Consider the following 12,495-nt stretch of genomic DNA (forward strand, 5'->3'; position numbering starts at 1 on the left):
TAGTTTCAAGCAGATACCTTTTCATTCTGTTTTTTTACCACTCTCCCCTCTTCCCGCCTAAGGTAATCTCTGAGGCAAGTTTTCCTCATTTTTATGTCTAAAGGAATCCATGGCCTTATCACAAAGAATGCTCAGTTGAGTAACCTGTGGAATCCTTTTCCTCCACCAGTATTTCTGGGTTTGAAAAATGAAAATGCCTGCATATATGGACTATTGGGGCTTCAGTTTCTAATAATATTCCTAAACAGATATCTAGAAAAACCTGGAAAATAGTGGATATCATTTTAAAAATAAAAATAATACAGGCTGCCTTGAGGGGAAATCCTTAAAGACTAGGTAGAAAAGCTCGCTCAGAGCCAGAGATAAGCAAGCACTGAAGCAGGCATTTACACAGGAGGCTGCTGGGAAGAGAGATAAGCTGCAGGATCCAAACAGGGTGAAGATCAGATCACAAGAGATGTACTAAAGGAAAATAACACCAGGCAGATGGAGATGGCCGGGACACTCGCTGGGCTCATCCCTGGCTCTGGGTAGAATGGAAATTACTAATAATATCTCACTGGCCATTTCCTATGAACAGATCTGTACTCATAAAATTTGGGGACTGAAATTCATAATTTGGATATGACCACACACAACCCCCAAGACACTCCAGCCCAAACTGGTTCTGCTCTGACAATACCCACGTACACAGAGGCAGATGCAAATTCTTTCCACAGAACTCACTAAAACACAGGCTTCAACGAATCCCCGAGACATGGATCTGAGGAACATGAGTTAACAATTTGAACGCACACACCAAGCAAGTCACCATGACCAAGAATTAAGAGAAACAAAAAATTTCAAAATTAAATATGGTAATACTGGAAATATCTATCACAGACTAAAAAAAGTATGTTAAATACACATCATAGTTACCATAGGAAATTAAAAGGGGACATTGAAAGTATAATGAGCCTACTCATTGGCCCATGCTTTGAAACCCCATGGTTGCTGGCTTGAGCATGGGATAGTTGACATGATCCCAAGGTCGTTGAGCGCAAAGGTCATTGGCTTGAAGCCCAAGGTAGCTGGCTTGAGCAAGGAGTCACTGGCTTGGCTTGAGTCCCCATGTCAAGGGACACACGAAAAGCAATCAATGAACAACTAAAATGACACAGCTACAAGGTGATGCTTCTCATCTCTCTACTCCCTATCTCTCCTTCTGTTTCTCTCTTTCAAAAGAAAAAGTATAATGAAAAACACAAACGATCAAAAATAACCAAGCAAGTCTTTAAAAAAAATAAATTTGTAGAAATAAAAAAATGTACTCAAAATGAGATGAACAGGCTATGGCCAGGTGGCTCAATGGATAGAGGGTCAGCCTGGCATGTGGATGTCCTGGATTCAATCCCTGGTCAGGGCACACATGAGAATTGACCATCTGCTTCTCTTCCCCTCCCTCTCTCCCTTCTTTCTCTTCCTCTCCCCATAGCCAGTGCCTCAATAAGTTCGAGCATTGGCCCCAGGCACTGAGAATAGCTCAGTTGATTTGAGCACCTGCCCTAGATGGGAGTTTCAGGGTAGATCCCCAGTCAGGACACATGTGGGAGTCTCTCTCAGTATCTCCCCTCCTCTCACTAAAAAAAATAAAAATAAATTTAAAAAAAAGAAATTAAGTAAACAATGGATTGAGCCACATACTACATACAGTTGAAGACACTCATTAATGAACTGGGAGACAGACATTGAGAAATTCAGAACTCAGCACAAAGCTTTAGAAAAGTGAAGCATGAAAGAGAAGAGTGAGAAAGTCTCACAGTGTGTCTAATTAAATTTTCAGGAGATGATAAGAGAGTGCAGGGGTGATGCGGTACTGGCAGAGAAATGGCTCTTCCAGGACTGACGATGTTTCAAGTTCAGGAAGTCCAGTACATGACAAGCAGGACAAATTTTTAAAAAGAAAAACATTTTTAAACACATGGAAATCTCACTGCAGAAAAAGATACATAGTGACTTGAGAGCAGCTAGTCAGAACAGATTACTAGTAAAACAACAATTAGAATGGCCAACTTTTTAAAGAGCAGTGATAGAAGCCTGGAGTCAACAATATCTGTTGATTTAGAGGGCAGAAAAAAAACTTTTTTTTTTTTTTTTTGTATTTTTCTGAAGCTGGAAACGGGGAGAGACAGTCAGACAGACTCCCGCATGCGCCCGACCGGGATCCACCCGGCACGCCCACCAGGGGCGATGCTCTGCCCCTCCGGGGCGTCGCTCTTTTGCGACCAGAGCCACTCTAGCGCCTGGGGCAGAGGCCAAGGAGCCATCCCCAGCACCTGGGCCATCTTTGCTCCAATGGAGCCTTGGCTGCGGGAGGGGAAGAAAGAGACAGAGAGGAAGGAGGGGGTGGGGGTGGAGAAGCAAATGGGCGCTTCTCCTATGTGCCCTGGCCGGGAACCGAACCCGGGTCCCCCGCACACCAGGCCGACGCTCTACCGCTGAGCCAACCGGCCAGGGCCAAATAAAACTTTTTAAACAAAAAATGGGACATATTATTACCACAACCCAGTAATAAAAATTTTCAAAGTATAAATTTAAGAAAGAAGGAAATAATCTTAGAAGGAAGACCTAGGATACAAAAAGAAATATTGAATAAGCCTGAACACATACTGGCTGTATACAACTATAATAACAATGTATAATTTATAAGAGTTAAATAAATAAGATAGCACTAAAACACTAGGAAGCAGAGCATGTAAATCCAGAAGACTTTTATATGATTAAATTATTCTAAATGGTTTATCCAGGAGCACAGCTAAACCAACTGATTAATTTTAAACTTCATTGAGTTAAATCTACATGTTAAAATGTCTAGGGTAACCACTATAGGAATAATTAAAGTATATAACTTCCAAAATAGCAGAGGGAAAAATAAAATGACAAAGTAAACAAACTCTTAAGCTTGGGAGGAACGAAGCTTAGAACAAAGGCAATTCTATCAACTGACATATTGGCAGATTGTTTTCTTTTCGCAGAAGGGGGTGAGGGGAAAGCAATTTTGTTTGCAGAGAAGAAAGGTAAACCAGCCTGGTCTTGAGTAGTTATAACCGATTACTCAAATCGAGAGGAATTTATCATTCTTTAATCTACCCCCCTCCCCAGCACTCAGTTTTGGGTTATTTCCATAGCTAATGTCATCTGACTCCAAGAGACCAGAATTCTCTTTAAAAATTTATCATTAAAAAATACAATTCAAGGCCCTGGCCGGTTGGCTCAGCGGTAGAGCGTCGGCCTGGTGTGTGGGGGACCCGGGTTCGATTCCCGGCCAGGGCACATAGGAGAAGCACCCATTTGCTTCTCCACCCCCCCCCCTTCCTCTCTGTCTCTCTCTTCCCCTCCCGCAGCCAAGGCTCCATTGGAGCAAAGATGGTCCGGGCGCTGGGGATGGCTCCTTGGCCTCTGCCCCAGGCGCTAGAGTGGCTCTGGTCGCGGCAGAACGACGCCCCGTCGCCCCAGAGGGGCAGAGCATTGCCCCCTGGTGGGCAGAGCTTCGCCCCTGGTGGGCGTGCCGGGTGGATCCCGGTCGGGTGCATGCGGGAGTCTGTCTGACTGTCTCTCCCCGTTTCCAGCTTCAGAAAAATACAAAAAAAAAAAATACAATTCAGATCAACTTGGTTAAAAAGGAAACATAAAATGACGCCTGGAAAAGGTAAGAGCTGGATCTGTGCTCCATGTTTACATCTCACTCAGTCACTTTTGCCCCATAGCTCTGAGAACCACATTAGGCACAAAGCAGGCACTCAAAGATTTTCTTTTCAATAAACCAAGAGGTGAGTAAACTATCCATTCAGCACTCAATTAATACAATGAAGACACTAAAATTAGGGAAATTTCTCCTGACCAGTGGTGGCACAGTGAATAGTGTCGACCTGAGATGCTGACGTCCCAGGTTCAAAACCCTGAGGCTGCTGGCTTCAGCATCAGATCATCAACATGATTTGATGATCTCTGGCTTGAGCCCAAAGGTCACTGGCTTGAACAAGGGGTCACTAGAACCCTCCCCTCATCAAGCCACATAGGAGAAGCAATCAGTAAACAACTAAAAGTTCTTATCTCTCTCCCTTCTTCCCCCCCCCCCCCCGACCCCTTTTCCCGCTCTCCCTCTCACATGCGCACATGCATGCATTTAAGAAAAATTTAAGGAAATTTCCATTTCATTCAGTGCCCCTCTGCTGCTTTGATGGCACACTGACATGGTTAGGCTGGAAACTCAGGTGCCTCTGGTCTGGTGCTCTCAGTGTTCTTTATAGCCATTCCTCTCTAGAATGTTGTTGTCCGTGTCTAAAACAGTATTTTCCAATGTGTACAAGGATAACACAAGCTTTTCAGAATTTTAATACAGTTTTCTATTTAAAAATGAAGTTTTCCTAAAGTGAAACAGTAAGCAGAAACACAATTGTTCAGAATTAATCACCTGTTCCCTTTCCACAGAATACCTTCTAGCTTGTTGGCTCCTCCAGGTTTTGATATGCCCTTAGTAAAGCCAATCCACTATGACCTGGAAATGACCCTGGGAACCACGGTGCTTCCCAATTTCGTCTTCTCAGCACTTTACTATACTATATCTTAAAGTTGGCAAATGTCAACAAAGTCAAATGCTCTGGAAGTTGTGGTAAAATAAATAGAGTTGATGGCTCTTCTTTGAATACTGTCATCTCTGCACACATTAAACACACACACACACACAGCACTCTCCTCAAAATACTTTTTTTTTTTTTTTCCTGAAGCTGGAAACAGGGAGAGACAGTCAGACAGACTCCCGCATGCGCCCGACCGGGATCCACCCAGCACGCCCACCAGGGGCGATGCTCTGCCCACCAGGGGGCGATGCTCTGCCCCTCCGGGGCATCGCTCTGCCGTGACCAGAGCCACTCTAGCGCCTGGGGCAGAGGCCAAGGAGCCATCCCCAGCGCCCGGGCCATCTTTGCTCCAATGGAGCCTTGGCTGCGGGAGGGGAAGAGAGAGACAGAGAGGAAGGAGGGGGTGGGGGTGGAGAAGCAAATGGGCGCTTCTCCTATGTGCCCTGGCCGGGAATCGAACCCGGGTCCCCCGCACACCAGGCCGACGCTCTACCGCTGAGCCAACCGGCCAGGGCTCAAAATACTTATTTAAAAATCCTCAGGGCCTGACCAGGCGGTAGCTCAGTGGATAGAGCATCGGCCTGGGACACAGAGGACCCATGTTTGAAACCCCGAGGGCCCGGCTTGAGCACAGGCTCACCAGCTTGAGCATGGGGTCACTGGCTTGAGCGAGGGATCATAGACATGGCCCCTTGGTCGCTGGCTTGAGCCCAAGGTTTCTGGCTTGAGCAAGGGGTCATTTGCTATACTGTAGCCCCCCCACCTGGTCAAGGCACATATGACAAAGTAATCAAAGAACAACAAAGATGCTGAAACAAAGAACTGATACTTTTCATCTCTCCCCCTTCCTGTCTGTCTGTCCCTATCTGTCCCTCTCTCTGACTCTCTTTCTGTCTCTGTCAAAAAAAAAAAAAATTAATAAAAATCATCAGGAAAAACTAACCAATCAATACCATGGCAATCTTCATCCTAAAATTAAGCAATGCTATGTGCTTGAGGGGACAAAAGTGTCCATAAAGGGAGTGATATTTAGGTTAAGTGAACCAACACAGTGAAATACATGGGCATTTAAAATAATTATTTAACTTCCCCATCCATTTTTTTCAAGTTTCTTCATCATGATGACTGTGTTTTCAATTAAAAAGCAAGGGTTTTTTATTTTCTGGCCTGTTCACTGTTGATGAAAGTGGTAGGAATATAAATTAGTACAAACCTTCTAGGGAGCAAATTATCAGTGTGTATCAAAACATAAAATCTGTATATCCCTTGATCAATCAATTCCACTTCAGGACATTTATTCTACAGAAAAATCTGCACAAGTACACAAATACATATATATAAATTTGTTTATATCTGCTTAAACAGATAATCATAAAATATCCAACAATAGGAGAGTGGTTATATATATGTAGATAGATCTATACTTAAATGTCTCTTGGGGATCAAGATACAAAAATCATTGCTTTCATTTCTATTTTCATATGTGTGTGTATATATAAATATATATAGACCTATATATATAAATACATATAAACATATATATATATATATATATATGCACTTATAGGGAAAAAATAAGAATACCAAAAACATGTTAAATTTCCCCAGGAACTATAGTATGGCAGAGAATATATTCATATGAGCACATTATTTTTAGAATACATTTAATTTAAAAACTAAAAACAGCAAATTTCCTTTTCAGAGATTTGGAGTTAATATATTTTTTATTTTTTAGCCACATAAATGAATTGCTACAAAGTTTTATTTTAAAGTGTTGCCTAGGTAGAATACACCTGGCTTTTGAAACCCACTGTTCTTCCATAATGAGATCTTTAAGTATTCCTGTGCTACCGTCAGGGGTGATTTACATTAGATTTGCCAGAGAGAGGATTAATCCCCTACTACTACCAATAGGACTAAATCAAATTTTTAATCAGTGAGACCGTGCCAGGTACCTAAAGGCCACACCAACTTGGCAGGACTCTGATCAAACTGCAAGGGGCTTCTTCCTACCCAGGATTAATGAACTCTTGACATAAACCATGAACTACTTAAACATATTATTAAAAGAACATATGTTATGCTAAACTAAGTGATAAAAATCTTAACTTTAAGGTAAGGAAAGCAGGAAAAAGTAAATTTTAATGCCTCCTTTGAGCATTAAAAATATGCAATAACTGTATTTAGTCCACAGAGCTGTGACCTTTTGCAAAGCTCTCAGAGGAAACACTTCATTCATTGAGAACCTTCATTCATTTATTCCCTCATTCATGTATGCATTCATTCAATTCATTCAAAAATATTTATTAATACCCACTATACACCAAACAGGTGGTTAATGGAACTTGGGATACAATGGTAAGTAAAACGGCCAAAGCCCGGGTGGAGTTTACCAACACAGTGTACTCCAAAAGCAAATCACTGAGTGTCTTCCCTGCCGCTTCTACATGTAGTCTCTATTTTCTCTTCAGAAACACACAGTACTCTGCATAATCACACATGTTCCTCAGAATACCAGCTCCACATGCATCTCCGGGGTCAGGCTGCCAGCGTGCAGTGCAGCAGCTTAGCTGAGAGCTGAGCTCTTCTTGCCTTTCAAATTGAGCCCCTGGGCTTCGGCCCCACCCAAGCTGTCCACAGATCAAAGAATCTCTAACAATATTTGGAATATCTGCATAAATGCCAGTGGGCAGCTGCTTAGCATTCGGGGCACTTTATGTGCAGGGCCATAGGAAAAGCACACATGTACCAGATATAAAATATTCTATATTCCATGATGCAGTGATTCCTCTCCTGGCCCAGAAGAATCATGTGAGTATGTGCACAGGATACACAAAGGCTAGCAATGTCCTCAATAGCCAACACCTAGAAACAAGCCAAATATCAATCAAGAGTAGACTGGACAGGCCCTGGCTGGTTGGCTCAGTGGTAGAGTGTTGACCCGGCGTGTGGAAGTCGCGGGTTCAATTCCTGGCCGGGGCACACAGGAGAAGCACCCATCTGCTTCTCCATCCTTCCCCCTCTCCTTCCTCTCTGTCTCTCTCTTCCCCTTCCACAGCCACGGCTCCATTGGAGCAAAGTTGGCCCTGGTGCTGAGGAAGGCTCTGTGGCCTCCGCCTCAGGTGCTAAAATGGCTCTGGTTATAACAGAGTAATGGCCCCAGATGGGCAGAACATCACCCCCAAGTGGGCTTGCCAGGTGGATACCTGTCAGGCACCTGCCAGAATCTGTCTGTCTGCCTCCCCACTTCTCACTTCAGACACACACACACACACACACACACACACACACGTAGACTGGACAAATAAATTGTGATATTTTATGAAAATGCAATATTATACCGCAATGAAAACTAACGAGAGCCACACATACCAAAACACATAAGCATCTCAAACACATCAAGTGAAAAATATCCTAGAAGAATTTGTAGAGCATGAGATCATTTTTATAGAGTTCAAAAAACAATGTTTCCCAACAATGTGAATATACTTAACACTACTGTTCTGTACACTGAAGAAAGGTTAAGACTGTAAATTTTAGGTTATGCAGTTGTTTTTTTTATCACAATGAACAAAAAAGCCAATGAAATGAATCTTTTGTTTAGGGGTATTTGTGTATATGTATGTGTATATGGTAACACTGCAAAGAAAAAGCAAGGGAACGAGAAACATACAATTCAGGATGCAGTGGCCCGGGAACAAGGCAGAGGGAGGTGGGGAAGGGTACAAGGTCCGTGTCTGTCTTAGGGAAGCCCCTGGATGGCTACATGCGATGGAGACCATGGGGGTTTGCATTATCATTACGCTTTATGAGTTAGATTTATAATTCTTTTATGCGTACCAAGTATTTTTTAAGTTACAAAAAGGGGAAGCGCATGATCAACACACAGGGTACCTGATTCCTGGCCAAGGTTCTTATATCAAATATTCTTTAATCAGTACAGATTTTGCAAGGTCAATGAGCAGAAGAAAGTGTGAGCAGAAAAAATGTGATGTTTCAATGGGAGGGAGGGCAAGGCAGGGAGGGAGCAGTGGCAGGAATCTGAGAGCAGTGCTTGGAAGGCGCAGAAGGGAGAGAAAGGTAAGAATGAGGCTGGCTCTGGGAGCAGCCTGGTGCAGAAGACTCCGAGGCTCGGTCCATCCCCAGTCAACAGCCCCGGCACTGGCACCCAGAGGCACTCCACGTGCTCGTGCTCCTTCTCCCCGCCTATTGCATATGAGTCCTTCCCACACGGCACGGGAAGGCAAGACAGTGAATTTTTCTACCACAAATAAAAAAGCTTTGTGTGAACTGTAAGGCATTTTCATGGAAAATGAAGAGAAAGGGACAAAGACGAACAGTTATTAGATCTGTCTTTTAAAAATATCCTCTGATTGTTATAAAGGTTCTTTCCTTAGGAAAAATCTTAGCCAGACAGGTATAATCCTGTATTTTATATAAAGAATATGGAAACATGTTATAAGCCAACCAGAAGGCAGATAGCAAAGGCTTCAGTGCCCTAATTTCCCCACAACAGGCAACATTTAAGGCTTTTGTCCAAACTGCGCTTCCCAGTGATGGAGGCCAAAACTCAGGCTAAATATTAATTAAAATCAGCCCATCTTGGACACGCTTAATAAAAATCCCAAGCCATAAAAGTAAACACTCATACATGTTACAGTACTACATTTGTTCAAACTATCGGAAAAGAACATGAAAAACACTTTTATTCTTAGAAGGCTAAACATAGAATAAGAATATAGAGGTTTCTGCAATATAAGGAAGAGATTTCTACCCCGAAACAAGAAATTCTCAAACACAAACATCTTACACGAGGCAGTAAATTAAGTTTTCCCCAGGAAGCAACACCGGCTTCCAGAGTCCCCACACCTGGAAAACAGCAGCCTTTGATTCATAAACCCCAAGAGCGGCAATCAGTCTCACAGACGTCTGCTAAAATACTAAATCCGATCCCTGACTACCATGCACATCTCAGACTTGGTTACTGAACGCTGCTCAAAGCACACAAACACCTGTGGAGTAAGTCCCCACGGGGTGATTTTGCTACCCAACCCCTGCCCTACCTTCCTGAAAGAACAGGTTGGGAAAGAAAAGGGGGAGCGAGAGCTTGCAGAGAGGAACTCACATGGCCCTTCAATATCCTCAACTTTTTCCAGGCCTGGATACACATCCTCTGCAGGGCCTGAGCGGTCTTCATGGCCTGTGGGGAGTAGCCAGCCAGGCCACTGCCTATATCCCAGACAGCTCACCCACTGCCATCACTGCACGTGGTTACGTAAGGCGGATACAATAGTGGCCCACATTCCCAGCAAATCCTGTTGTCATTTCGCACAGTGACATCCATACAACAGGGAAGCCAAATGCTCTGAAAAGCACCAGTTGCGGGGGCGGAGGCAGGGGCGGGGGTGGGAGTGGGGTGGGGGGTATTTGCATCCTTCTACAGCTTTCCGTCCCTCCCTCTTTCCCATGCGAGGGAACTGGAGAACCAGAGTAAATACTCCTTTCAGGCAGCTAAAATGATTCAGGATCTGACGAGAAATTAAGTAAATAGGACATTTAAGAACAATACTATAGAAAGGAAGAAAGGAATTATCTGCAGAAGTATTCATTTATATTGATCTTCCTACACACACACACTAGCTGGATGGAAATGAACTGGTAACATTTCAGGAGAACTGAAATGCTAATGTTACACAGAAATTAAAAGGCATGAAGATAAGATGTTTCACATCCTCAGAGATAACTAGGTCTGTTGGCCAGAGAAAGATAAGTTAAGACCTGGGGAGCTGGTGCAACTCAGAACCAAAGTCAGGGACAGCATGCTCACTCAGCAGTTTTCTGTCCAACCCTTCTGTAAATGTAGCAGATAACAGAAAAACAAAGGGACTGCTCTCTTTCTCTTTGCTTTTACCACTTAGGGGGATGGGGGAGTAAGTGTTGAAAAGCACATTTTACTCTGAACAGTAAGAAAAGATTTTACAGGAAGCCTAGGGTTTGAGAATTGAATGTGACATTTTGGAAGCATGGTCTCTGGGAACTGGGGATCATTCTAACTGTTTAGTATATGTTACACCAATGCAGCAGACCCAGCAGTCTGCCAGTGAGGAGTATACAGCCGAGTTTTGTGGTAGAGATGTGTAATAAATTTGGACCACAAGATGGAGACCATACAGGAAAGAAACTGAAACAGAGTCAAGAAGCTGAGTTTGAATGGAAGATCCGGGGTGCAATCTCTGTTGTGCCCCATAGCTGTGGGCCTTGGATATGGAGGTTTCTTTATAAAATGGGGGTCATACCACTTACAACTCAGAGAGCCAATGGCAACATGAAACAAGGCAACCTCTCTAAAACATGCATGCTGCATGACTAATGTTACACAGGCACTCAAACCTTCATGTCCTTCCATGGACTCTACAGACTAAGTTCTTCTGTTAGAACAGCAAAACGTAATAGGAAATGAATGCAAGTTTGTTTCAAATCTTCCACTGAAGAGGGCAGAGAGTACACAGGAACCCTCCTAGGGGAGGACCCATGGAAGCTGAGCCCCAACTGTGTAGACCAGGGGTCGGGAAACTTTTTGGCTGAGAGAGCCATGAATGCCACATATTTTAAAATGTAATTCCATGAGAGCCATACAATGACCTGTGTACATTATGCATTACCCAATAAAAATTTGGTGTGTCCTGGAGGACTGCTGTGATTGGCTCCAGCCACCCACAACCATGAACATGAGCGGTAGGAAATGAATGGATTGTAATACATGAGAATGTTTTATATTTTTAACATTATCATTTTTTAAAGACTTTATATATTCATTTTAGAGAGGAGAGAAGGAGGAGAGAGAGAGAGAGAGAGAGAGAGAGAGAGAGAGAGGAGGGGAGGAGCAGGAAGCATCAACTCCCATATGTGCCTTGACCAGGCAAGCCTAGGGCTTTGAACCAGAGACCTCAGCATTCCAGGTCGACGCTTTATCCACTGCACCACCACAGGTCAGGCTTATCATTTTTTTTATTAAAGATTTGTCTGCGAGCCAGATGCAGCCATCAAAAGAGCCACGTCTGGCTCACGAGCCATAGGTTCCCGACCCCTGGTGTAGACGTAGGCAGACTCCCTGCACCCGGGCTCAGTGCAGAGGCCCTCAGCTCACTGGGCTCCCGGTGAGCAGAATCCAGGTGGGGCAAAGGAGGGGTTGCTTAAAGCAGCGCATTCCTACACTGACAGTCCTCAAGAAATCACGAGAGCTTCCTTGCTGAGGAAAGAAATATAAATATTTCTTTCCCTTGTTTTTACACACACTATCTAGAAGTCAAAGGCATACAATTCCAGATTTTCAGAAGTCAGTTTCTTTTCACATTAATTCTTTTTCTTGATTGTACTAAAAACAACAACCATACCTCAGCATGCAGCTCAGTAGAATTAGGTCCATTCACATAGTCATGTAACCAATCTCCAGGACTTTCTCATCCTGTCAGACTAGAACTCTGGACCCATTAGATGACTCCCTACTCCCCCCTCCTGGAAGCTCTAGGCAACTATCATGCTGCTTTCTATTTTTATGAATTTATCTACTCTGGATGGCTCATATAAGTGAAATCAAAGTATTTGTCTTTTTGTATCTGGCTTATTTCACTTAGGATAATGTCCACAAGGTTCACCCTTTTTAAAAAAATATTTTTTTACAGAGAGAAACACAGATTTGTTGCTCCACTTATTTACGCATTCATTGGTTGATTCTTGCACGTGCCCTGAATGGGGATCAAACCTGCAACCTTAGTGTACCAAGATGAAGCTCTAACCGAAATACCCAGCCAGTGCCTCAAGGTTCATGCTTGTAACATGTCTTAGAATTTCCTTCCTAAGACTAAATAATGTTCTA

At 43.4% G+C, this 12,495-nt stretch overlaps 1 protein-coding gene across 7 annotated transcripts in view; it reads right to left on the reverse strand.

The window, feature by feature from the left end:
• Positions 1–12,495, reverse strand: part of TJP2 (tight junction protein 2) — a 140,061-nt gene that overhangs the window by 44,219 nt on the left and 83,347 nt on the right. Inside the window, exon 1 of one of the 7 annotated variants that reach the window (XM_066257128.1) lies at positions 9,745–9,763. The exons of the other annotated variants lie outside the window; for them this stretch is intronic. The gene's annotated coding sequence lies outside the window, so the exon portion shown is untranslated. Of the gene's footprint in view, positions 1–9,744; positions 9,764–12,495 lie in introns of those variants that run through there. 7 annotated transcript variants of the gene reach the window in all.

This window comes from Saccopteryx bilineata, chromosome 2 (genome assembly GCF_036850765.1).
Source record: "Saccopteryx bilineata isolate mSacBil1 chromosome 2, mSacBil1_pri_phased_curated, whole genome shotgun sequence".
Lineage (NCBI taxonomy): Eukaryota > Metazoa > Chordata > Mammalia > Chiroptera > Emballonuridae > Saccopteryx > Saccopteryx bilineata.